The 26,782-nt window shown below is 40.8% G+C and overlaps 1 protein-coding gene across 4 annotated transcripts in view; it reads left to right on the top strand.

The window, feature by feature from the left end:
- Positions 1-26,782, top strand: part of GAB1 (GRB2 associated binding protein 1) — a 113,103-nt gene that overhangs the window by 10,601 nt on the left and 75,720 nt on the right. The window contains exon 1 of one of the 4 annotated variants that reach the window (XM_072976472.1): positions 3,894-4,029. The exons of the other annotated variants lie outside the window; for them this stretch is intronic. The gene's annotated coding sequence lies outside the window, so the exon portion shown is untranslated. Of the gene's footprint in view, positions 1-3,893; positions 4,030-26,782 lie in introns of those variants that run through there. 4 annotated transcript variants of the gene reach the window in all.

Below are 26,782 nucleotides of genomic sequence, written 5' to 3'. Positions count from 1 at the left end.
ATCCCTTCCCCAGTGCCTTACACCATATGGTTTTCTTTGTTCTCTTCTCATTCTCCACACCCAGTGAGCAAATCCTGGCGGTTTTGCCTTCCAAATATCTCTTGACTTACTGACCTGTGTGTGGCCTGAGCTGCCTTTCCCTCCTGCTAGATTCTGCAGTGGCCTGTCCATCTCCCTGCCTCCGTGCTTGGGCCCCTCCACACCGTCCTCATCAAGGCAGCCAGCACGGCCTTTGTGGAACACAGACCTGGTAGTCCTGGCTCCCAGTCTGAGGCTGTTCTGCCGCGTTCCTTTGCTCTGAGGAATGCCTGACCCCTTCTCTTAGCTTGCAGTGCTTTCTGTGATGTGGCCTCTGCACACGCACCCTCCTCACGCACGCTCCTCCCCAGCTGTCCTGAACTTCCAGGTCCCAGATTGGCCTGGTGATGGCTCCTGCTGGCCTTGGCATGGGCTCTTCTTTCCTCCAGGAATCCCTGGCCGTCCCCTCTCTGCCTCCACAACCAGGCTAACGGTGCTTATTCTTCCCTCTTCTCTACCCCCTGTCCCCCACCCCACCCCCGCCTCCCCTGAACTCATACCACCATCATCACTCACACACCCAGACCCAGTGGGCCGAGGGCATCTGTTCTGTTCTCCTCTGATGCTCTGCTGCACAGCGCCTGTCACACCGGGTTGTCCTTGTTTATTTAATTCCTTGTCTCCCCTTTCTATGTTGGGGCCATGTTGTGATTTTTCCTGAGCCCCAGATACTTTTGCCTTCATGGGTTCCCTTCCTCTACAAAAAAAGAAAAATTATATTTTGCAACTGGGTCTGTATTAAGATGAATGTATAGCAAGCTGGATGTGTTATTAGATATTTATTATTCTTATTATATGCATTTTTAATTCTAATTTTTTTAAGAAAGGGAAGACATGCTTCATGGGCTCCTAAAAGTCTCATGGGCTGTAGCACCTGATGGATACCTTGGCTCTGTTAAGTGGATGTAAATACTCTGGCAGTAAAGTTGACAGCACAATTCAACACATTGATCATGACAAGGAAAAGTGAGGCGCCCACACAGTAATTTCCTTATGTGGCACTTTTGTAGTGGCTTGAATAGCTCCTGAAAACCATATTAAGATTTTGTATTGCAGTCCCTGGTAATGGAAAAATATATTTTAAAAAACAGGATGGTGGACTTCAGAGGTTTATATTTAATATACATGCATGTTTAAAAGCAGAAATCATGAGACTTTCTGATGTCAAAAATGTTCCTTGAGCTCATTTACTAATACGAACATTTCTTCATAAGGTGTCTGGGTAGAGCATGGTTTTGAGTTGGAGGTGATTTTGCCCCCGCCGGGTACACTTGGCAGTGTCTGGAGATGTTTTTGGTTGTCACAGCTGGGGGTGCTACTGGTGGCTGGTGGGTAGAGGCAGGGCTGCTGTTAAACACTGCATGATGCAGAGGGCAGCCCCGCAACCAAGAATAACCCAGCCCCCAAATATCAATCGTGCTGGAGGTAGGAAACCCTCTCGTAGAAGAATCCCTCACAAGGCTTGGTTCCTACATCTGTATTATTTATTTGGTTTATTTCCCTATGTTTCCATTAAAAGCCATCACTCAGGTGCAGGACTGGGTTGCAGCCCTGGACCCAGGCATTTCCTTTTCTGGCTTCAATAAGATTGAGAAAAAGTCATTGAAATGACTGAGCTTTTGAACTCCAGTTCTGGACTGTGCAGCCCTGTCACAGAGGTTTTTGTGAGAGACAAAATCTCTCTCCTGGTCAATGGTCTGTTATCATTTAAATCTTTCCCCAAATGCTCAGTTTTTTGGCCCGCGCTAATCCTACCCCGAGTACAAGCAATTGTTGTCTGGGTGGGGAGGGGGATGCTGAGTCATTTATTCATGATTTTTATTACCTCTTGGCTTGAGTATCTCCATTCATTGTTCACAAGCTGCTCAGCTTGTTTACTTTTTATAAATTACATGTAATCAGTCCTCTCGCAGGTCTGGCTACTGTAATTGGCAGTAGCCACGGAGCAGGGCTGACGAGTCGGCATTTGTGCTGATGTTTCACAACCAGTTCAGGTTCTGCCCTCCAAACTTTCCTGCCTCTTCCATGTGCATTTCAAAAGGAAGGTGGACAGAACTGCCTCGCCGCTCTCCCTTCTCAGATGCTCTGACGGTACTTATTTATATATAGATATATAATATGCAATATATAGATACATAATATAATATATAATATGTAGAGTCACCCTGTGTTCCTTTGGTGAAGGAGGAATCAAGGGTTTGAGACAGTGGTCCTCAAATTTCAGTGTGCATCCCAATTGCCCAGGTAACTTCTGAAATGAAAATTCTGAAGCCCTACTCCCACCTTCTGAAATTTTTAGTAAATCTAGGTAGAGGTCCAGAAAACTGCATTTTCGAACTCAAATCCCTGCTGATTCTGATGTAGGTGGTCCTTAAATGATACCTGAGAAATGCTGAGTTGGGCATGGAGAAAAAATGGGAGAAGAAAGAAAAAATCCAGTAGAAGTAAAAATGTATAAAGAGTGGAGTAGGAAGGTAAGAACCAAAACTCAGAAAGTATCTTCAGCTTTTTTTTTCTGTGAGGTAAGGGAAATATGCTGTGATGCTTTAAAAAGTGTATATATGTGTTTAGTGTTTTCTTGCAGTGACTTAGATCAGATTCTCCCCTAAAGAGGGCATACTTAGAGGCTGACAAAAGTGAAAGGGAATTTTTAGAAAGGTTAGACTATGAGAAAGAACCTAACCATGGGAACGAAGGTGTTATTAAATCAAGGAAGGTATTATGTAGGTATCGATTTAAAAAAGAATGTGCGTTCCTGAATCGAGAGTTTAATGAATAGCTTAAAGATGAAGAGTTGACGGAGGATTAGTTCTTCACCCGAAGTTCTGGTTTTTCTGGTTATTGGATCTGAAAGCATATTATTAAAATACAGTCCAGATTTCCTGGAATAGTTCTAATTTCAAGTATATTTTCCCTTTGTCTTTTGAGTACATGTCTGGTTTGCCCTGATTTTTCGTTACTTGAGATGTGATCGATTTGTAAAAGACCATGAAAGGAATTCTACTTGATTAAAGAAGTTCTTGTTTTTCAAATTTCTCTCTGTCTTTCTGTCTCTCCCTCTCCCAATGTTTAATGTGTATATTCTATTTCTTTTAACCCAAACTTTCATTGTAAAGTCCATTTTAGAGAAAGAGAGTGAGAGACAGATCAGACAGACTCTATTTTAGAAAATTGCTCAAGAAGTGAACCAGTTGGGAATGGTTATTTAATCCTAGCAGAGGAATAAAGAATTTATTTCCAACCACCTACTGAATTTAACTCTGTTTCTAGAAAGTGATCATTTTTTGATGCATTATTTCCTTAGGGGAACTTTATGATGCTATTCCTACCTTGCAGAAAGATCTTGATATCCTCCTCCCAAAGAAAAGGAATTTGGGGCATTACTTGTAAAATGATGGCTATCATCGGCTTTTGTTGAATCCATCCCTGCTCTAACCATCTCTTCATCAAAGTGTTCGTTTTTTGCATTTACTCTACCCAAACCATCTCAGTGTGAAAGTGTTCATTTTTCGGTGCTAGGATTGTACTGTAGGACTTTTCCACACTGTGGGGGCATATTGAGGAGCTGGCTGATCTTTCCTCCCTTCCTTCTTTCCCCCCGTATTTCATGCTCTCCCGTCTCCTCCATTTACTTAGGAAGACGTCAGCCTTTTAGATACTCTGTCCATCTGTCCGCAAGATCTTACAGAATCTTCCTATCTGCTTTGTAAGTGTGGAGCATCATTATTGTTATTATACAAAGTGTCTGCCACACCCTCTCGCTGCACCGAGAGTTCAAGTAAGTTTGGTTAGGAGATCACTTTGCTCCCGAAGTGAATGGAAGGGCTCTTGCTGGGCGGTGGTGGAGACCCAGAACCAGCTTCTCCCGAGAAAGGCTGGACGGACTCCTGAGACTTCTACTCCCCATGAAGAACTGAAGGCTGGGCTCACCCCTTGCTGTCTTCATTTGAGGTGACCTTATTTCCTTGTTTTCCTGTATTTTTTGAACCGTATACCTGGTAGACCTCTTTTCATATGAATCTCTTGATAGTTCTGGGTATTTTTCAGATTCTTTTTCTGTAATTTATTCTAACCCATATGTTTAACAACATAGTGATAGATATTTCCAACGAATATTTAAATTTGCCGAAAACAAGTTATAAGTGCTCTTAGGGGAGAACCACAACATTAAGTAGTCATCCAAGTGCAGCATAAAAAAAAATATACCGTATGAATTTTCAGTGGGAGTATATTAACTTAAAAATTTCTGGTTTTGGTGTAACATATAGGAAAAAAGTTATAAAATATTAGATAAGCAGATTCATTGCCCTTTGTATAAATTACTAAAGGGAAATATTTCTTTAATAATTAAATAAGATTCATCACTAAAGTTAATATACATATTTAGCCTTCTATGATTTTATGCTTACTTGTATTTGAACAGAAAATGTGCATATATTAACTTAAAAGTCATAGTATGTTGGTAGTTTATTTCTGTTTCAATTTTTAATACTCAGACATATTTTAATGCTTAATATCTCCCTACTGATATCAGTGATTCTTAAAGAACTAAAAGATACTCTTTTATGGTAGCTTTTATGCATGCTAAATATTTTTACAAGTGTGGTTTTTATTCCCAGCTTGGAGAAATAGTTGTATGCTGAGAAATCCATGTTCTTATTAACTAAGGGATGTTGGAACATGGATATCAAAGTATTTTTTAATGTTTCCACTAAAATTCTAGCCTTGAAAACATTCATGTTTGTTTTTCACATGGAACCTGTTGTATTTCTAAACCGTACATTTCCAAAGCAGAATAACTTTTTGTAACTTTGAGATTTTTATTGAAATGCTTAAGGAGAAGAAAATGATTCAAGGAAGATATTTTTCTTAAAGTAGTGAAAGGAGAGAAACTTATTACTCATCCTATTCTTAATGAGAAAAATGAAGACCTAGGGAATCGGGGCCAAGGACATACCCTGAATTCAAGACCAGTTGCTTTCGACAGACAGGGGTAGACATGAACACAAGCGTCCTGAAGCCCCATGCTGGTGCCATTCCCAATCCGCCATATCCACCTCCATCTTCAGGGGGTTATCATCCCCAAAACTCACTTTGACATTCTAAGAGCATTTTAGCTGCCCCTTAGAGCAGTTGCAGCATGGTAAATTCACCCCAGTCTCTCTCTTTGTGAAAAAAATTTATTTCTAATTGTCAAAACACATAACACGAAATCGACCATCTTAGGCATTTTGAAGTGTGCAGTTCAATAATGTTAAGTATATTGGCCTTGCAGTGCCACCCCAGTCTCTTTTGCTTCTCCGTCTAATCTCTAGCTTTGGAACCATAGGGAGAGGCTTCGTATCAACACCTTTTGGGAAGGCGTGCACTTCACCTATGTTTACTCCTTCATTGTAGTAGAAAGTTCATTATGTGGGATTTGCTCACCTGATTCACACTGAAGATCCTACTTTAGTGCACATTTGGAAATCCCACACCCCTCTCTGCCTCCGAGGAAAAATTCTTTCCTGATTGTAGATTCCGAGCTCAGTTTAATCTTGAACATATGAGAGTGAGTCACCCCGAGTAAGTATGTAATCCCATTTATACCTTCCTTCCAGCCTCCCTTTAATTTTGAAACTGAAGGTACTGGATCCTGATTTCCTGTATAAGGTCTGGTGATTTGGGGCCTAATTTAGGGACCAGGCGATGTTCAGTTTTTTTTTTTTTTTTTGGAACCAGCACTTTCTGTTCTACTGACGAAGCTGCATGGCCTGCGTTTTAAAATTCAGACTATGTGTGGAATGCCTGTGTGGATGAAGAAGCAAGTTAATGCTTTTGGGGGAGGCAAGGAGAAAGGAATGAAAATTTTGAGACAGTCTGATTTTGTGGAGGAACTTTGAGATTTTTAGAATACAACCAATCCCAGGATGAGGAGCTAGTTGGCTTTGTGATCTCTGTGCTCGAAGGAAGTATTTGGCTATTGGGCTAAAGAGATACTGTTGAATAGGTTTATTAACTGATAAATTAATAACTTAATAAACCTGTCTGTGATTCCAGTTATCATTATTTTCACAGTGCGTGACCACTAATCCCATTGCTTCATTTGTAGAATGAAACATGTCAGTTGAAAGTTAGGTTCAAAAGAATGCTTGTAAAGTACCTTGGAATCTTTAAGGTACTTTGCATATAGCACTTGAAGAATGTCAATCATGAATGCCTGTATTTTTACAGCTATAGAGGAATATGGGAGCTGGAGTGACTTGAGCATCAAAATATTCCTTTTAAAAGGCAACATGGTTTTGAGCAAAGCCGTTCTCCCTGAATGCTTATTTTAAATTCTCAGTCATTTAGCCAACAGTCAGTAATCTCACTTAGCAAGTGTTTGGCACGCCTGTTTTAACCTGCACAAGTTCAGTTCACACAAAGAGAGGGAGGGAGGGAGGGTGGGGTTATGTGATGGAAGCGCCCTGTCAGCCTCATTAACATATTTTGAATAACTGTATTTGAATATCTGCCAGCTGAGCTAGGCGGCCTGGAGACCTGCCAAGTGAGCCATGGGAATTTCTGGGAGGGGAATAGAGATTCTAGCCTGTGAAATGTTTACTTTTCCTTCTTGGAGGGGAAGCATTTTCCAAGATGCTATTTAGAATATTTCCCTTACCCTCCGAACAGAATAACCTTTTCCTTGGATGAGTTGGAGTTCCTACTCCTGGTTTTTGTCTTTGCGAATTAGCCCTGAAGCTCTTTCTGTGAGCCTCGCTGGAGAAACTCTTCTGCAAGCTTATCATGTGAGCACGAATGATGGGAACAGGACAGACAGGATGAACTAGGGCGCCTGCAGAGTCACCTCCTCCCCAGTGGATGCTCAGCTCGTAAAGGTGGCAGCCTGGCTCAACTCTGTAGAGTATAGAAATGGCCTTAGAAAGTTCTCATTTTGTGGCCCGTATCACATTTGACTTTGCATTGACACCTGTCTTGCTGAAACCACAACTTGAGGCTCTAAAACTCGCCAGGGGAGTAGTCAGTTGAGACCAGGGGTTCTCAGGTATTTGGAGGTAGCGGGTTTAAGGGTGAGGAGATGGGCAGTGCCTATGTTTCTTTGTTCTTTAGTTCTCAGTTTGGGGGGCAGGTCAGAAGAGAATCAAAATCACCAGGGAGCTTTTTCAAAAACCATTCACTTTGATTTTTTTTTTCCAGTTTCCCTATTGCAGTGAAGGGTGGGTAGGGATGACCAACGAGGTGGCATTTGAATCTAGACTCTGTTGAAGCTGTGTGTGCCTGCCACAGCGTCACGGTTTCCACAGTATAAGCCGGTTTGCTGCCCTGCCTCATGCTCACTCTTAGGAATGGAGAGATACAGCCTGATGACATCACTGCTCACTCCTGTGAAAGATTTTGAAACAATATGTTAAATGTACATTTTGTAGGATTGTCCGAAAAGGCTTTTTTCCCTGATTTGTTTTTTTATTTATCTTGTCAAAGATGGTCCTTAAGACTTGATTTTTCAAAACCACAAATAATGGGTATCAAAAATAGAAAAGAATGGGGTTGGGGTATAGGTCAGTGGTAGAGCACATACTTAGCATGCACAAGGTCCTGGGCTCAATCCCCAGTACCTCCATTTAAAAAGGTGGGGGGGACCAGGAAAGAAAGTTTGATCATAGTTATTTAAAAAAAAAACTTTAACAGATGAGAACCTAGGAAAGAACTCTGATATATTAAACCAAGCCCTAATTTTTTAACAACTATTATAATGAGCATATATATATACATTTTTTATGCCAGTCATGTGTGTGCATATATAAATATATTTGTATGCTTTTGAATTTCTAGACTGAAGTTACTAAATTTCAGCTAGCTTTTCTTAAACCTCACTGATTTCTTTGTGATTTTTTTCAGTGTCATGTATGACTCCTATATTTACAGTCATCATCTACTCTTTAAGTGATTATGTAAATACAACTTCGATTCTTAATAGCTTTTTTTTCCAATTGATTCCTAACAGCCTGTTTAAAAGAAAAAAAATTATAGCTGATTGTAATCATGCAATTCATGAAGCAATGTAGGGTTAATATGAAAAATTGATTATCAGTTCAGTATTTTCCTTTTTTATTATAAAACGTTAAATATTATATTCTGTTGTGTCGGTTTATCCTGTTAGAGAATTACTTATGGAATGTTACCAGTTTCACCATTTAGTACCTCTTCAACATCTCTGCGGGTGGTAGATGTAAGATCTGTTTCTTAAACAAGTACATGCATGAAACTATAAAACAGTTTATTCAAGTCACATAACAACACTGGTGAAACTGGAGTCCTGGCACTGAGCCCACATTTAAGCTGATAGCACGCGTATGTGGGAAGAAGATGCTAGTTACTGATAATCTCTTTAGAATGTGTTAATATTGTTAGGTCTGAATATGAGTTATTTGGTTAGGTGTACCAGATGAAAAAAGCCTAAACGATGTAAAACCTAAACTTTCGTGTCCCTTTTCATTCATTTTGGTGATTTACTAGTTGGTGTTTGTGGGGATGCACATGGTCACTTTCATTTGGTATGCTCCATATTTGCGATAGAAAGTGCCAGGGGAGAATGGGGACCGGAGAGGCTGCAGGTGTAGTGGGGCAGAACCCATGGAACCACTGCCGCGGCTTGTCCTACAGTCAGCTCCCCCTGCACCTCCCCTGGCTCATTTACATGTTATATAATCCAGACTGGCTCGTCCTGTTTGGTCAGTTTGTGATAAACTGCAGAGCTGAGTAAACCTGGGGTAACATTTTATAATGGCTTGAGAAGTTAACCAGTACTTGAGGTGTGAGGTAGCAGAGGGGCCCAGCTGTCAGGTGCCCTGGGGGTCGGCCCCCTCCTCAGGGGTCCTTTTCCGTTCTCTCTGAGGAACAGGAAATCCAAGTGAAACTATAGCAATGCCTGGTGGCCTCCCTGAGGGCCACTCCTTGATGCTGATGACACCCAACCTGCCATGTCTGATACCAGAAACAGCTGACACTAGAAGCAGGTGGTAGCTGTGTCCGTTAATGAGTTTTGTACACAAGCAGAAACAGACAAACCCATCCAGTGGAACCATTTGCACCTGTCTATGCCCAGTTTGAAAACAGTGAAGGAGGAACACAACTTAGATGTCTTGTTCTGGCCCTGCCTCAGCATCCAAGGAGAGAACACGTCCATGAGCATTTCTGACGCCCGTGCACTAAGAAGTTAAGCTGACATATGGGGCTTAACACATCCCCAGTTACAGGGTTATTGGGTTTTCTAGAGCATCCTCTGTCCATGTCTGTTAAACTTTATGACAGGTGTGTGTTGTCTCGTGTGTGAGTGCCCTAAACCCCCTGTAGGGCTGTGTGTCCTATTCAGGGTTGAGTGTGTCCTTCACATATTCATCGTCAGGCTCCTATCTGGAAATTGGGATCTCCTGTTGGATGTGGAAGTCTTCCCTGGAATGCCTCTCCTCTCCTTACAGGGCCTTTCTGAGATTGGCAGAGGTTCTCAGGGCCAGAGGGTGTTTGTCAGCCTAGCGTGATGGTGATGACCTCTCCCTGCCCTGCTAGTTACAGTCTCTCACTCTCACCTGTACGGATCTTAGGGCTTCTCTTTGAGCCAAAAGACTGGGGAACCCTAACTTAGAAGATTTAAGTTTAATAGCAACCTGCTTTTCCCCCATGACTCACTTTTAGTTCCAAATATCCTGAAAGAGGTTCTTATTTCTGAAGGTCAGGCAGGTTGCAGCCTGCTTGATTTTTCAGCATCTCTGGTTTAATAATAATTTTAGAGAGTAGAAGAGGAAATGGTTCTTTTATGAATGTGGCTTAAAACTGTATGGCCTTGTGCAAATGATCTAACTTCATATGAATCCTGGCTTATAGACAGAGGCTTCCTTTGTTTAAGTAGATTCACCACTCTGTCCTCTGAAATAATGAGAGGGAGAATAATTTTATATGTATCATGTAAATTAAAAAAAATCAGAATTCAGAGCTGGGAAAAATTTCCAACAGTTCACATTGTCTGATCCTGATTTTTTTTTACATTATTTTTGCTGTTTCAAATTTGCTTTTATTGTTTGAGATAAAAAATACATTTTCCTGTTCTTCTCTTCTGACTTTTTATTCTTGAACTGAAACCTGCATCCATGGAATTACCATCTTCTCAGTGTTTGATTACTGGAGTTTATAATGAGAAAATAGTGAGACCTTTAGAAGACAAAACAGAAAATAAAATTGGTTGAGGACAAGGAATTCTTTTTGGACATTGCAAAAATAGCAAAAAAAAAAAAAAAAGTAACTGGCAACACAAACTCTTTTTCCTGTAAGTTTCATTTTCCCAAACCCTTGCCATCATGCTAAAAAAAAGTTTTCTTGTGTTGATTTTTCTCATAGTAAGAATTTTTTTCATGTGCCAAAATTTTGTTTTTCATGTGATTTCTACAGTAATTTGGGTCTTACTGAAAATATATCTTTTTACAGTACAGTGGCAAAAGTTGTTGATAATAAGCCAAAAGGAAAATTTAATGTGAACTTCTATGCAATTTATAGTGACTAGGGGAAATTAAATGTACTATCCAAGGTGAATTAAGTTAGATTATTGTAGGAGAAATATCAATTCTGATTCAAGTATGAGTATGTATTTCTAGTTTCAAAAATTACATTTTTTCGTTTCCTACCTGGTCTTTTCCCCAAGGATACATATTTTTAAGATTTTTCTATCAGGCTAATACAAGGTGATGCTTCTGACTAAGTCAGCTTAATGGAATGGCATCACACTTTCTTTGGGAATAATTAAGAAGGGAGATTAAAATTCAAGCTTTTTGGAGGGACCAGTTGAAATTCTTGAGCAACAGGGTACCTTGGAGCATGTGAGAAAGTAGCTGAATGCTTTTTAGGGGATGGCAAGCAGTGTTCTGCATCTCAGCCTGATAGAAAATAAATCATGTTTTGGATACTACTATTAAACAGCATGGATCATTCATCCTGTCATTCCTTTTAGGAGATGATTTCAGAAATCCTCAGTAACATCTTGTTCAGCAGCTCATTCTGACTCCCTGAGTCACCTGTAGGCTCTCACTGTTTATTTGCTCTTTAAATCTTACAGTGGCCTTTGACCAAAAGTAATAAAATGTTACGTGACTTGGTATATCAGTCAGGATTCTCAGTTGTAAGCAACAGAAACCTCTGGCTAATGTCATCAGAAAAGAAGTTTCTGAAGGCTGCTAGTTAGCTCACAGTTTCCCCAGGAAAGCTGAGAACCTAGCTCGGAAGCTCATCAACCAGGAACAAGGCCACTCAACTGGTCCAGGGAACATACCCCTACTGCCTCCTGGGCCGTGACCATAGGCCTGACATCTTGCACTCCCAACATCACTGACATGACACACCAGATACTGCCACTCCTGCTTCTGGATGCTGCTCTCGCTGCCCCAACCCTAGACCCAGGTCTCTGTACAGTACTTGTTTCTTGAAATTTCTTGGGATTCAAAATCTGGGATGAATTTTTCTGGTGGAGCCAGTATACCTGATCATATGCCTGCACTCTATTGCAAGGGGGCTAAGAAAGCAATCATCTGAAATTGCCTGCTTTTGTAAAATTAGAATTAATGATTTTTGCAAACATAGGAAGGGAAATTCAGATGCTGGGTGATCTAAAAGAATTATGTAAGTCTACTACACCTGTTACATTGCAGGTAGGGGTGGAAGGATTGAAAAGAAGGACAACAGCTACCCGCCCACAGAACTTCAAAAATAAAATTTCTGCTACTGATAGATATGAGGAAAAATGTCATCACAAAACTAATAATTTCTTAGCAAATTGTCCCCAACTTACAATGGTTCGACTTAGGAGTTTTTAACTTACAATGGTATGAAAGTGATACGCATTCGGTAGAAACTGTACATTGAATTTTTTTTTAATTTATCTTTTTATTTTTTGTTGGAGGGGAGGTAATTAGGTTTATTTATTTATTTATTTGTCTTTAGTGGAGATGCTGGGGATTGAACCTAGAACCTCATGCGTGCTAGGCATACACTCTACCAGTGAGCCAGACCCTCCCCCCGAAACTGTACGTTGAGTTTTGAATTTGATCCTTTGCGGTGCGATCCTCTCTCATGATGCTGGGCCAACGGCAGCCTCAGCTCAGAGTCAACCTTGCAGTCATGAAAGTAAGCAACCAAAATGCACACAACCATTCTGTACTTCACTTTCAGTACATCATTCCATACATTATGTGAGATGTTCAACACTTTATTATAAAATATGCTTTGTAGTTAGGCGATTTTGCCCAAATATAGGCTAATGTTAAAATGTCCTGAGCACACTTAAGGTAGGCTAGGCTAAGCAATGATGGTTGGTAGATTAGGTGTATTATATGCATTTCCAGTTTATAGTATTTTCAACCAACAGTGGATTTATCAAGCTGTAAGTATTCTCATTACAGCAGCCTCCACAGATATGAATCAGTATTCCTGAATGGGTTTTAGAAAATGATGGGGAAAACTGAGAGGTTTTGGGGTAGATGTTCGTTCTTTCTTTCTTTCTTTCTTTCTTTCATTGAAGTATAGTCCATTTACAGTGTTGTGTTAATTTCTGGTGTACAGCATAGTGATTCAGTTATACATACATATATATATATTCCTTTTCATGTTCTTTTTCATTATAGGTCAAGATATTGAATATAGTTCCCTGTGCTATATAGTAGGTCCTTGCTGTACATCTATTTTATATTTAGTAGTGTGTATTTGCAAATCCTGAACTCCCAAATTACCCCTCCCTTCACCCCCTCTTCCTTCCCTGGTAACCATAAGTTTGTTTTCCATGTCTGTGACTCTGTCTCTGTTTTGTAAATAAGTTTGTTTGTGTCTTTTTTTTTTGATTTCACATATGAGTGATATCATATGGTATTTTTCTTTCTCTTGCTGTCTGACTTCACTTAGTATGACGATCTCCAAGTCCATCCATGTTGCTACAAATGGCATTACTTCATTCTTTTTAATGGCTGAGTACTACTCCATTGTATATATAGTCCACAACTTCTTTATCCAGTCATCACAAGGTTATATGTCCAGAGCAGAGTCTGTCTTGGATAGGCCCTGAGCAGAAGGGGCTTTTCCTAATTAGGCACAGCCTCATCTTGTCCATTCCTCGCACAGTGTGATTTCTGCTTTGTCCTGGGGTGGTGAGCTCTCCTTCCTCTCAGTCCTGCTGTCACTGCTACAGCTCTCTTGTTTGCTGGTCCACTCCCCGCAGCCCACGTCAATGCCATTCACCTCTGCCTGCACTAGTTGGCATTGGGATCTATAAAAAAGGGTAAAAATGGGGGAGAGGAAAATGAAATCTCTTCCTACATCTGCTTTATTGTCACTTGTTCCTGTCCCTCACCTGCTTTCACCCCAATGATGAAAGAATGCAGATGGAGGAATAAAGGGGAGGGAAATGGTGCCTTATGTTTTGAATACTCTTTTCCTTTTCTGCTCATTAGACCTCTCTCTGCTCCCCACTAACCTTCTCCCCTATTTTCCTCTCTGACCCTTCAAAGTCTGTCTTCCCTACTAGATTATAAGTTCCAGGAGGATAAAAACCACATTGATTTTGGTCTCTGCTGCACCCCCCAGGGCATAGCATAGTGCCTGACATACAGAAGATGCTTCAGGCGTGCACGCGTAGCAGATGAGTGAGGAACGTAAGGTGGTTTGGCTGGGGGCACAGAGCACTGGAGACTGAGCTTTTATTTCTCTCCCTCTCTCATTGTTGACAGCTTTACCCTGGTCTGATTTCTTCTCATCCTCCATCTCTAATCTTGAAGGAGCCTACCTACTGGGCAGCAGCAAGATGTTCCCCACAATGGGGTGCCGGACACATTTTCCCATGGCACCTTTTTCTGCGTGGTGGTTAGTCTGTTGGAACTGTATGCTTAAGGAAGTTGTGGGCTGGCCAGAGAAGTGAGCCGCTATGAGCAACATTGTATCTATGAGAAAATGCATTCTGGAGTCCAGTGAATCTGCTTACATACAAACTTCTGGATATGCATCTTTTCCATTAGTTGGGGACTGCCATTGCATGATCTCTTGTTCAGGCTTTAATTCATTACTAATATGTAAATGGACAGTAAGCCATTTCTTTGTAGAAGGATCAGAGCCAGAAGTCTTTCCTTCTGAGGTTATGCACTCTTCCATTAAAATGAATTTCATTCATCCGACAAACATGGTAGTGTATTTCAAATGTATTTATAGAGTGCTGGGCACACGCTGGGCTTTGTAGGAAGGATTCACACGTGAATAAGGGGGGACTCTACCCTGTCAAGGTCACAGTCAGGTTTCCAGTTTGTTTTTTTTCAGGTTTCCATTTAAATAGGAATTGCACTCATGTAGCCCGCGAGGTCACTTCGAGCTCTGATATTCAGTCATTCTGTGGTTTTGAATTGCCCTATTCATTTGCTCATTTTTCTTATCATACGTGGTTCTACTATACAGTGTATTTTTAGATAATGATGGAGAAAGCATACTGACATGCATGAATAACAGTTAATATACAGTAACCCTACCTTTGCAGCTTTCAAGTAATTCTGAATTTATCTATCATTGAGAATGAAAAATCCAGGAGCTAACCATTTCTTTTCATTCCAACTTTTTATCATGAAAAGAATGAAGCCGGAGACATTGTGAAATTGACATAAAAATAGAGCCATAGGGGCTTTGTGTTGGAAGGGTACACATTCCTCAAGGATCATATGTATGAGTGTTGGGGTTAACAGATATTTTTTAAATGCTCTCCTGTAATTTTCCTACTTTTACAGGAAGTATGTGTTCCTCCTCCACTACCACCATCACACACATAGACACATTTCCATGCGCATAACATGGCATCTCTTTAGATAAGTAAAAATATTTCAGTGAAGTATTTTTCTTTCTCCAAATCATTTACCCTTGCGTCTTAATGACTACTTGAGGAACAAAACCTAGTTTCTGGGAACCAGAATGTGGGAAATCTGGATGTTTATATAAAAAATTCTACAGACATTTATAAAACATAGTTAGAACTCTCTGGAGTGAAAAAATAACTGTGTTGTATGAGAACAGTCCGCCTTGAAACTTGGAGAAGTTACCTGGTAGTTAATTTCAAATCTGATCTGAACCACAAACATCTCTGTTGCTGCATCTCTTTTATTTTTAATTAAAGTCTGCAATTCGGGTAATATATTAACTGTTTCTGGCAAGTGAATTGAGGACCGTTTCCTCTCAGGATCTGGAAAGAAACAGGTACTCTTTCTAGCTTCTGGAATTCCATTTAGTGATCATGGTAACAGGAGAGTCCCTGAATTAGTGCTTAAACTTGAATTTGCCAGTACATTTTGGAGTGTTATTTTCCCTCTCTACAATAACTACTAATAAACTACCTATTTTATTGCCTTGCTGGTTTCTTATTCATCATCTTAGCAGTTTCTTTTAATGTAAAAATCAATCTTTAGCCAGAATCTGGTCCCCACAGTTAATGAGAAATTGAAAACCCACATTTGATAAGTAGTTCGGTTTTAGTGATGGAACAATTTATAAATTATTCAGCAGTTTGCTTCTGTGAGCCTCTAAGTATTCTTTGCTGTTCTGTTTAGTACAGAATGATAATTCCTGCAGGTATCCATCACAGTGTTCGTACTGACAAAAAGAGATCATTATCAAGAGTTGGCAAGCACCTGGAATTACTAAAACACACTGGATGCATATTAACTTGGTTTAGTCAATACTTATCATTATTACACCACTGTAGACAGAAATCAAAGGTAGAGGCACTTCTGCAAGTTTATTGGAAGATTGTTTTTAGCTAAAGTTTCCCTGGTAGGAGGAAATCAGATTCTTGCGAAGTAATGAATCAAATTTAAAATGAGAGAAAGTCTTGTCTTGGTAACTGGCACAGAAAAGGTAAACAGTGAGCAATCCTTTCACTTGTGCCAAGGAAGGTAAACATTCAGACTTAGAAGTTCAGATTGTCTCACAATCCACAGTTCTGCACATTGTGAGGCATTTCCTTCTATTTGTGCCTTAAGTACGTGCATGTGATACAGAATTGGTAAGCTTGGTATCATTTTTTTAAACATTTTTTATTGACTTATAATCATTTTTACAATGTTGTGTCAAATTCCAGTGTAAAGCACAATTTTTCAGTTATACATGAACATACAATATTCATTGTCACATTCCTTTCTCTGTGAGCTACCATAAGATCTTGTGTATATTTCCCTGTGCTATACAGCATAATCTTGTTTATCTATTCTACAGTTTTGAAATCCTGTCTATCCCTTCCCACCCTCTGCCCCTTTGGCAACCACAAGTTTGTATTCTATGTTAGTGAGTCTATTTCTGTTTTGTATTTATGCTTTGTTTGTTTGGCTTTTTTGTTTTTTTAGATTCCACATATGAGCGATCTCATATGGTATTTTTCTTTCTCTTTCTGGCTCACTTCACTTAGAATGACATTGTCCAGGAGCATCCATGTTGCTGCAAATGGCATTATGTTGTCGGTTTTTATGGCTGAGTAGTATTCCATTGTATAAATATACCACATCTTCTTTATCCAGTCATCTGTTGATGGACATTTAGGCTGTTTCCATGTCTTGGCTAAGCTTGGCATCATTTTATGTGCATCTGTGTTATCTTTTCCACTTTTGTTTCCTTTTACTCTCAAAATGAACATTGAGCTAGATTTTTGCTTGTGATGAGTCAAGTTTTGCTTATCCTTGAGTTTTTTCTAAGTTCATTGTGTATATAGCAAAGCACAAAATCAGAAATTGATGGCAAATGTGACCCAAGAAAGGAAACTGTTAGCTTTCTAAAGTCTTTAGTCATTCTCAGAGGAAGACAGAATAAATTAAATGCTAATACCAGGCCCACTTTCTATAATAAAGAACAAATGAATGAACCACCAACACAAAACAAAAACTGGCATCTAAAAATTTATGACTGGTGTTTTTCATGTGTTTCCTAGAGAACATACACAATGAAATGCAACTCCCTTAGTTTCAACAAAAATGCTGTTTGAAAATTCAGCCATGTAAAGACACTGATCTCTGATACTGTCTGCTTTGGGTTCAAATATTAAAAAGCTTCCCATAAATTATTTATCATTTACTTCTTAATACCCAAAATGCACCTGATTTGGAGGGTTAAGAAGATAGCAGATTCATTTCTTCTAGATAAGTTCTAAGGCCATGAACCTTAAACTTAAAAATTTTGACCTGCTGTTAACGTTTTATGTTCTGTACAAAGATGATACTCTGTGTACATGGTTAATACATACATCTAAGTGAAAAATATGTATAGGGCACTAGCCTAGGTATTCAAATTCTATATAAATATAAATATTAAAATGGATTAATTTTATTTGCTATGACAGCTCTATTGAGGTATAAACTGCATACTGTAAAGTTCACCTTTTTATGTAAGTGTACAAGTCAGTGGTTTTTAGTAGATTCTCAGAGCTATACAGCCATCACCACTATCTAATTCAAGGACATTTTCACCACCGTGAGAAAGAAACCCCACCCCCTTCACTCCCACCCCTACGAGCCTTAGCCAACCACTAATCTCTTTTCTGTCTATGTGGATCTGCCCCTTCTGGTCAGTTCATATAATGGAATTATATAACATGTGACCTCTTGTGTCTGGCTTCTTTCACTTGGCGTAACGTTTTTAAAGTTCATCCACGTTGGGATATATGTTAGAACTCCGTGCCTTGTTGCTGCCGAAGAGTCTTCCGTTGTTGGGATATATCACAATTTGTTTATCCAAATGGATTGAATTGATGCTTTAATTGAAAATTCTGTGATTCTCAAGACCCTCTATTATTTTCCTAGGCTGCTTTCTCTTACCTCTCTCTCTGTTCACATCCCACACCTTTCATGGCTGAGTGTTCACTGTACTTTTTCCTTGTTTGAAGACTGTCTCAAATGCTACTTCCTTCTTGAATTTTTTCCTTGATCACTTCAGTGATAAGCAATCTCTCTTCCTTCAGATTGTCACAGCTCTATGTATGTGCCACAGTTTCAACTTTTGCTTTTGGTCATTTTTGTACCTGTCCCTCATTTCAGATTTTATCACATGAACCAGGAACACTTCTGTTGCTATCAGAAATAGCCTTGCAAATAGCCAAAAATCACTAAGTACTTTTAACTTAATGGGTGTCCACAAGACTAAGGCCTAATTGATAGTTGCTGGTTCTAGTCGGGATGGCAAAAAACTGTCCCAGGAATTAAGGAAGACAAGGACATTTTTGGAAGAAACTGTCTTCCCATTATTAGCACGGGGACCTAGTGTCTGCACATAATTGGAACTCAAGACATGTTTGTTGAACTGGACCCAGTGTCTGGTAGCAGGACTGGGGAAATCTTCAGTGTCTCTAGAAAGGAAATTCTGTATTTATTTATAAATATCCTTAGAAGCCCCAGGTTTAAATGGGAGAGAGCAAGAGTGAGAGCATATGTTGGTCCAATGAGGAAAATGTTTGGGAAGGACCTCTTTACAAGAAAGCCCCAGAGCTGTGGCTTTTCACTTTTATATTAGATGTGTCACATTTGGATATGTCATTAAAAGTGTGCTTTTTTTCTGTTCCCTTCCGAAGGAGTAAGTTCAATTCCCAGTTATAACTGAAGCCTTCGTAAAACAGACACATAAGTTCTCCTCTCAGTGCAAGGGCTTGAGGGTACATCTTTCATCTTTTTTGAAGCCATAATTGGACCACCCTTAAGTCAGGGGTCATGCCGCAAATTCTGATGAGGGTCTAAGTCCCGATGATAAGGCCATCGCAAGTGCTCCCTGCAGGTACAGCAGGGAAAAGGGCGTTGCTTCCGGGCTCGTGTTTCCAGCCCCATCCACAGGGCTTTGAGAAGGATGAAAAATGATATTGGTGGGTCCTGATTTTGAGGAAAAAAGAGGAAATGGGTTCCTGCTGGCATGGCAAAGAATTTCTCATATTCTAGTGCTAATAACTGTATGTGGTCAAAGTTCAGAGACAGGGAGCCCCAGGCAGGGAGGACAGCAGCCCAGAGTTGGAAGAAGTAAACACCTGGGCTCTTGGGGTTCTCTTAGCTTCCGCTTTTTTCATAGCTGTGGTCCCCCCCACCCCGAATAGGACTGTGCTGTTTCTGGAGTAGATGATACTGTCTCCATCATCCTGTGATTGTCCAAAACTTAGATATTCAAGGAATTATAAAAGTTTTGTAGCTTTCGTTTTTATCTTCCTCATTCCCCTCTGTCCAAGTTGCTCCAGATAACGCCAGATTTCTATAACTATATACAGTTAAAAATCTTTCGATTATGATATACAAGTAATTGTTTCTGGCAGCAGATTGCTCTGGAGGTTTCTCTTTGTATTTTGTGCAGTTCTCAAGATTTTGTTCCTCTTTATGTCATAACTTAAAAGTTGTCCTTATTTCCCTTTGTCTAAATTCATCTGTTTTTTTGTGTGCTTTTCCCACCTGATCCTTTGTTTGCTTAATGCTTGCTGTGACGCAGAAAGAAATACCAAGGATTCATATTCATTTTATATGACTCTGTTGGCAGTGAGAAAAGACAGTATTTGGGCAGAGGGTGTAGCCCAAATGGTAGAGCGTATGCTTAGCATGCATGAGGTCCTGGGTTCAATCCCCAGTACCTCCTCTAAAATAAATAAGTAAACCTAATCCCCCCCTAAAAAAAATAAGAAAGAAAGAGAAGAAAAAACATGCTTCCCCCTTGATATAGTCTTTATGAGATAAAAATCCACGCCAGGTGAAAATACCCTACTGCTGTAGTTTCCACGGAAAGTCAGCCTCTGTAGGATGAAATAAGAGATGAAAAAGAGAAGTCCGGTGGTGTTTGCTCTTTCACAAACCCGTTTTTGGAGGAAAAAAAAGAAAACATAATAGATACATGATTTTCCCAACAACCGCTGTTGATGTCCAAAATCTGATACTGTCATGTGGCATCCTGATGTGGCTTCCTCTTTCTGAAGGAAGGACAGTATGCGAAGCCCAAATGCTTGCCTAACTGGGAAGCCGCTGTTAGGGAATGTGCAGGAAATAGAGCTGCTTAAGCAGTTCCGCGGAGACGCCCGACTCGCTGTGACCCGTCGGGGCTGCGTGCCTGCCCACTGTCCTGATGAGTTCTGAAAACTGGCTTCAGATCAGCGAAAGGCCCAGCGTTATCACAGCGGCACTGCCACTAATGAGTAAGAATGCTGGAGCTGGCCCGGTAGGAAGGAGGCTCCTCTAACAGTTACAGCAGCCGAGCTCTCCAGCACCCGGCCCGCCCCTTCCCTGTCCCGGGAAGCTCTCAGACCCAAACTGGATGCAGACCCGCTTAGCTGGTGCATTGATCAGGGGCCTGGCGGGAAACAGGTGGCCCACGCAAGTTGGACAATTTGAGGAACATTTAATAAAAAGACTGCTTACAAAGTAGACCAGAAAGAGAAAGAAAAATACCGTGTGAGATCACTTACGTGTGGAATCTAAAAAAATAACACAAATGAACTTATTAGCAAAACAGAATCAGATTCACAGACACAGAAAACAAATTTAGGGTTACCAGGGGGAAAAGGAGAGGTGGAGGAATAAATTGGGAGTTTGGGATTTGCAGATACTAACTATTATATATAAAATAGATAGATAGCAGGGTCCTACTGTGTAGCACATGGAGCTAGATTCAGTACCTTGTAATAGCCTATAATGAAAAAGAATATGAAAAGGAATATCTATCTATATAGATAGATAGGTAGATATCTGAATCACTATGCTGTAGACCAGAAATTACCACAACATTGAAAACCAACTATACTTCAAAAAAAATTTTTTTAAATAATAAATCTAAAAGACCACTTACCAAAATCTGTAGTAAGAATGCAAGGACAGGTAAGAAGGGTGGGCAAGGGCCACTCCCGACACTTGCAGAGGAAAGAGGAAGAAGTTTTACCAAACCCCAGGCGCGAAGGCTGTGTAGACATGATGGACTTGCAGGAGCTGAGGTCTCCAGGTCAGGGGGTGCATAAGGATGCAGCTAGGGAATCGGTCCCCTACCCTCAGGGTCCTCTCTCTCACCCCATTGACCAAACCCATTCGAAAGCCAGAGAACATGCCATGTTGCAGTCCTAACAGTTAGCCTGCCCAGCTCAGAGTGGGGCAGAACCGATGGAGAGTGGATCTGGAGGGGTGGGTGGACACTGTCCAGTGCAGTTGTTGTCAAAACGATTCCTATCTAGAAGGGGACATCCCTGTCACTGATGCTATGGAACTTGAGTCTGTGGAGAATCACTGAGTCTCAAAACTACTTGAGGTTACTCAGTTCAGGCATCCAAAAAGTGCAGACTTCATAATCATCCAACATCTAGTTTAATATTTTCATTTCTAAAGAACAAAATCGTCCTTCGAGCAGCAGCATGTCCTGTTGTGGAATAGGTCTATTTTCTTGTGTTGAAAGCCGCCTTCCTATAACTTAGAGTGGTTGCTAGTTCTCTCTTTTGGAGCTACACAGCACAGGGCTAGTGTCTTGTCCTTTGTCTCTTGTCCCCACGATAGCCTTTTTGTTGGTTGTTGTTTGACAGTCATTCATTTACTCAGCATGTATTTATTGAACGCCTGCCATGGGCCGGGACTTGTTCTAGGTGGGAGACAGTCAGCTGTGAACAAGACGAAACTCCTACATTCATGAAGCCTATGTTCTAGTGGATAGAGGTGGACTTTGAGCAAAGAAATATAAAGTGTGACGACCAACCAGTGGCAGTAACTGCTGGGACTGTCAGCTGTTAGCCATCGTTCAGGAGAGAAACCTAAATTCATTATGAGTCACCTGTGCAGTGTGGTTGCCAGAAAGCCTCATTCCTTCTTAGGCTGTGTAAACAGAATGCCCAGCACTACAGAGCTTGTGTTTCCTCCCGTTTCTTATTGTCCAGCTGGACCTGGGGTATTACATTTACATTCCAGAAGGCCGTTGGCAAACCAGAACTTGCTCAGGGGCTGTCCCTGGGAGAGCCTTTTAAATACTTGAGAAAAGCCATCCTGTCTTCAGAGAGTGTTCTTTCGGCCAAACCTTGCCAGTTTTGTCACCAGTTTCTCAGATGGTGTGATTTCTAAACCCTTAACCATCTTGGTCTTTCTCTAGAAAATTTATTTCCTCCAAAAATGCTGCTCCCAGAATTTACCTCAGTTCCTTAGATGTGGTTTCAACTTGGGCAATGCCCAGTAGACTGTTTCTTCCCTTGATCTGGTTATTTAATTTTAATGATGCAGCCATGGATTGAATTTCCTTTTTTTTTTTTTAAACCAGCTGTGTTACTTTTGCCTCTCTGTGTTAAAGTACCGTTAAGCCAGGTCTCCAGCATTTCTCTCTGTACGATTTCTGTTTGTACTTAAATAGGGGGCTCAATATCCATCTCTATTAAAATGTTGTCTCATGGCTGTCCACACAGTTTTCTACATTAAGATTCTTTTCAATATTAACTTTTATGTAACTTTGTGCCATCTACAAAATTAGCAAGCATAGCCTCAAACTTCACCTGTGTGATTAGTATCATTATTCAGTTAAAAAAAAATAAGGACACCAGACCATTCCTTCAGGCTCAGTAATTAGTACTCTCCTAGGACGGCATTTCAAGTAACTGTGAGTAACCTTAACTGTGTCTTCCAGCTCACATTTGTGCATTTTATATAGACAGTTTTGAAAAATGAAGAGACATTCTATTTGTGGCATTTCTCTCTGATACCAGGCTTACCAAAAAAAACTCCAAATGTACTGGGATAATTTGACATGACAGCGGAAATACAGGAAGACGTTGCTGCTCCCTCCTACCCCTAAGTCTTTATAATCTACTTGAAATTAAGGCAGAGTCGTGTCTGAATTGGTACTGGCCTTACTGGTCTGTGGTGTACCCTTTCTGCGTGTGCCCTTTCTTCCTTTCTGGAACCTCTACCTTCATGCTTCAGAGCTTGCCAGTAGTGACTCCCTTGGATGAGATGAAGCTAAAATTTAAATGTGACCTCTGTTCCCTCTTTTCAGGATGGGCCACCGTTTCCAGTTTTAAGTCTCTTGCTTGATCAAATGTAAAACATCAAAATCAAACCAAAGTTGAGTAATTGGGCCTTCTGACTTGGGTGAAGGTTGTATCATCTTCCCCAGGAATTTTTTTCTTGCTTCTGATGAAGCTTAAAAGAAAGTGAGAGGGGCCATGGTGCCAGGGTTGCCGCTGCTGCTGGCTTCCCTGAGGTCTTCTGGACTCACGTTCCTCACTGGCTCACAGGGAGCCAGCTCTTCCCTGCAGTCGTAGGTTATGTGCCCAAAACACTAGGGTGTGTTTTTGGTTTGGTTTTTTTTGGGGGGGGTGGTGGTTGGTTTTTAATTTGTGAGCTCCCTGGAAGATGTGTAGTTTTTTCTTAAGAGGCCACCTTGTTTATGGTTTAGAAAAAAGACAATATTGACCTTACTCTTCCTGGGAACATTTTTGTCTTCCAGAGCGTTTGGTGTCCTGTTTTCTAGGATTTTCTCAATTAAGTGTACAACATCGTGAGTCCACTCAAATGCCTATGAGCCCGTATGCCTTGCTGGTCATGAGACCTTTAAAGTCACAGAGGTGATCTCTTGACTGGTACAGGAGTGTCTGTGGACCAGAATGTCATTAGACATGCCAAACCTGTGAAGTCACATGACCTTTAACTGAGGGTTTGTGTCCTAGACCACAAGTATACCAGATGTGCTTGTGCAGGCTGGAGGGTCAGCGTATTAGGAAAATCAGTATATTAGCTAAGTTGATAGACCAGAAGCTGTTGCATAGTTTTTCTTGCCTTTTTTTTTTTATGTGCCCCAAAGAAAAGACTAAATCCCATCTGGAGCACATTATAATCTTATACTTTAGATTCATAAACAAAATATGCTCGGGTTTTCCAAGTTTGGCTGTGTTGAGTTTACCCTGAGTATCAGGTTTCTTTCCTTTTGACTTTGACTGATTTTTAGTTGACTAGGAAAGCAGAAGTCATACTTTTGTTCGTTGCCCACGGCTATTCTGAGGTTCCTGTGGGCACCTCATATCCACCTGATATCGTTTCAGAAGGACTACCACAGCTTAGCAGTCGTGGCTTCTGTGAACATTGGTCCTGGTTTGAACATCCTCGGGTAACTCACTCTCAAAGGTGTCTTGGTTTGGAAGAATTGTATTGTTCCCTTGGGTCTGTCCCAGAGTATCCTAGGAAGCAGTGGTTCCCACTGTGCAGTCATTGCCCTGACCTCTGGGCCTTCCTTACTCACCTTTTCCTGCAGGAAGACTCTAGAATGACTTGTAGGACTGGAATACCCAGCAATCCTTGGAATACTGTTTAGTTTTCTTGGAGGCACATCTGATTATATACTCCCTTAGAAGGATCAAGGTGCCATTCATGGCTGAGGACCAACTTTCATCTTTGGATCAGATTGAAAACACATCTTCTTAACGTAACTGAACCTTTCTTAGCTGAGTCTATTTTAAAACTTGCCAATGAAGCCTCCTTTGTAGTATCTGTGGATTAAATGAACTGTTGATACCTCATGGATCTTTTAAAAACCTGCAGGCTTTCACGGGCTGCTCTATCCAGGCAGTGACCACTGTCAATCTTCTGTCTCCTTCCTACAGGTAGTACCCAGAAGGCAGGGACTGTGGCTCATCCATCTTGCCTCCAGCACTGATCATTCAGTGGGTGTGGATGAGCAGGAGGGACGGAGAAGGAGGGGAGCTGCTAGTAAGCCCTGTGGCTTTCTGCTTCCCTTTTAGCAGTCAAAGTGCCTGAGCTGCCAGTCTAGGAATATGAAAGGTAGTAAATATTTTTGGAAGTGGCCTCCACAGTTTTCTGAATAGGACAGATCATTTAGTTTCCCCAGCTTGTAACCCTTCAGCCTCAGTACCATTGGCAAAGCAGGCCTGGATGACTCTTGGTTGTTGGGCTACCTGCGCGTGGTGGGATGTTTGGTTCACAGCATCCTTGGTCTCTACCCACTGGATGCCGGGAGCACACCCAGCACACCCCACCTCTGGCGGTGACAACCAAAAAGGTCTGTGGACAGTGCCAAACATTTTGGGGGGCAAAATAGTACACCCCCTGCCCCCAAGAACCACTGCTTTACAGGAGCTCATGTCTGGGATCAGTGCAGACCAGAGCAACCAGCAAGTAATCAAAATCTGGAGTTGGAAGGGAACTTCGAAATCATCAAGCATGCTGCTTCCCCTGGTACTCCTCCCTCTCCCACCTTCCACCCCCCAAACACACACCACCATGGTACACCTGACGAAACCGTGCCCCAGGGCACCTAGTGAATATAAAAAAGAAAAAAAAACTCAAGCATTTGAGGACTGATTTTGGACTGTAGCCTTGTGTGTTTTAAGATTGTTTACAGGTCATGAAAGTGTGTCTACTTTTAAGCAACTCAGTAAGAAAACATAAGCTTCTAGTCATAGATAAGGAAGTATAAGGATTCACATCACAGAAAAACTAAAGGCTAGCACCACTGGGAAAAAGAATTTAAGGCATATATTTGATTTTTTTATATTAAAAATAAAACCAGAATAAACTCACTAGAATATGACTGGATTTCTGGCACAGCCCTGTGGAGCTGTATGGGTTTGTATCAGACTATTTTAAGTGTGTGTGTGTGTGTGTGTATGTGTGTGTATATATATATAAAGAAACAGAGAAAAGTATTTAAAGTAACAGTAATTTGGCTTTTTCAAAAAACGGCTTGCCTCTGAGATCGAGGCAGTGTAGATAATGGCCTCCCCGATGAGGTCTTTTCACTGAGGCTAAGTTATGTTTTATGAGGGCATTTTGTCTCTTACTCAGAATTCTCACAGAAAGGCAAGAACACCAAATTAAATATTAGCTGCCTGTGGTTATTCTAAGACTCATCTCAATAGCCAGGAGAATTAGGTTCTCACGCTCTGTACCTTTTGATTACAAACAGCTTGAAGCAGGTTTCCGTTGTCCTTCGTCAGAAATCACAGAGGGTCGGCACACTGAGACGCTTGGGGACCGAGATTAGGCAATTCAGAGTCTCTCATGCGTGTGAGCTGCCTTTTGTTTTGATCCCCGTCGTTCTTAGCCGGTCTTTTTCAAGATTCTTGCTGGAAGGACTGCCCTGAGTGAGGACATAAGAGGAAACGGCAGGACCCTGAGCCACCAGGTCCACACAGTACCTCCTGTTTGAGGTAGAGTGAGATGCAGCGGACACATTTGGGTCTGATCTTTCGGTTGAGAGTATGATATTTAGATTTCATCTGATTGTTCTTTCTTGTGGTTTTTGTTTGGTTTGGTTTAAGCATAATCATCACGTCTAAACTTATACAACAGGAATATTTCTGAAACGTCGTGGATAAAACCACTGTAATGAATCAAAAAGTGTCAGAAGAACTTGCTAACTGAATTTATCCCAGTGTCCAGGTCCCCTGTTTCCTTGAATAGGCACAGAGGTCACCACCCTCCTCTGATTTATCTCTTTATAGACACTGGATTTTTTTTTAATCTTCTTAAACTGGGCACCTCAATTCTTCTTTTTTATGTTTTTTTTTTGGAATATATATTTTTTATTGAAGTATAGTCAATTTACAATGTTGTCAACTTCTAATGTACAGCACAATGCTTCAGTCATACATGAATATACATATGTTCATTTTCAGATTCTTTTTCACCGTAAGTGACTACAAGATATCAAGATAACTTGATGAGAACTTTCAACTATGTAT

This window comes from Vicugna pacos, chromosome 2 (genome assembly GCF_048564905.1).
Source record: "Vicugna pacos chromosome 2, VicPac4, whole genome shotgun sequence".
Taxonomy (NCBI): domain Eukaryota; kingdom Metazoa; phylum Chordata; class Mammalia; order Artiodactyla; family Camelidae; genus Vicugna; species Vicugna pacos.
The sequence above is the reverse complement of the archived record's forward strand: the minus strand, read 5'-3'. Positions and strand labels throughout refer to the sequence as shown.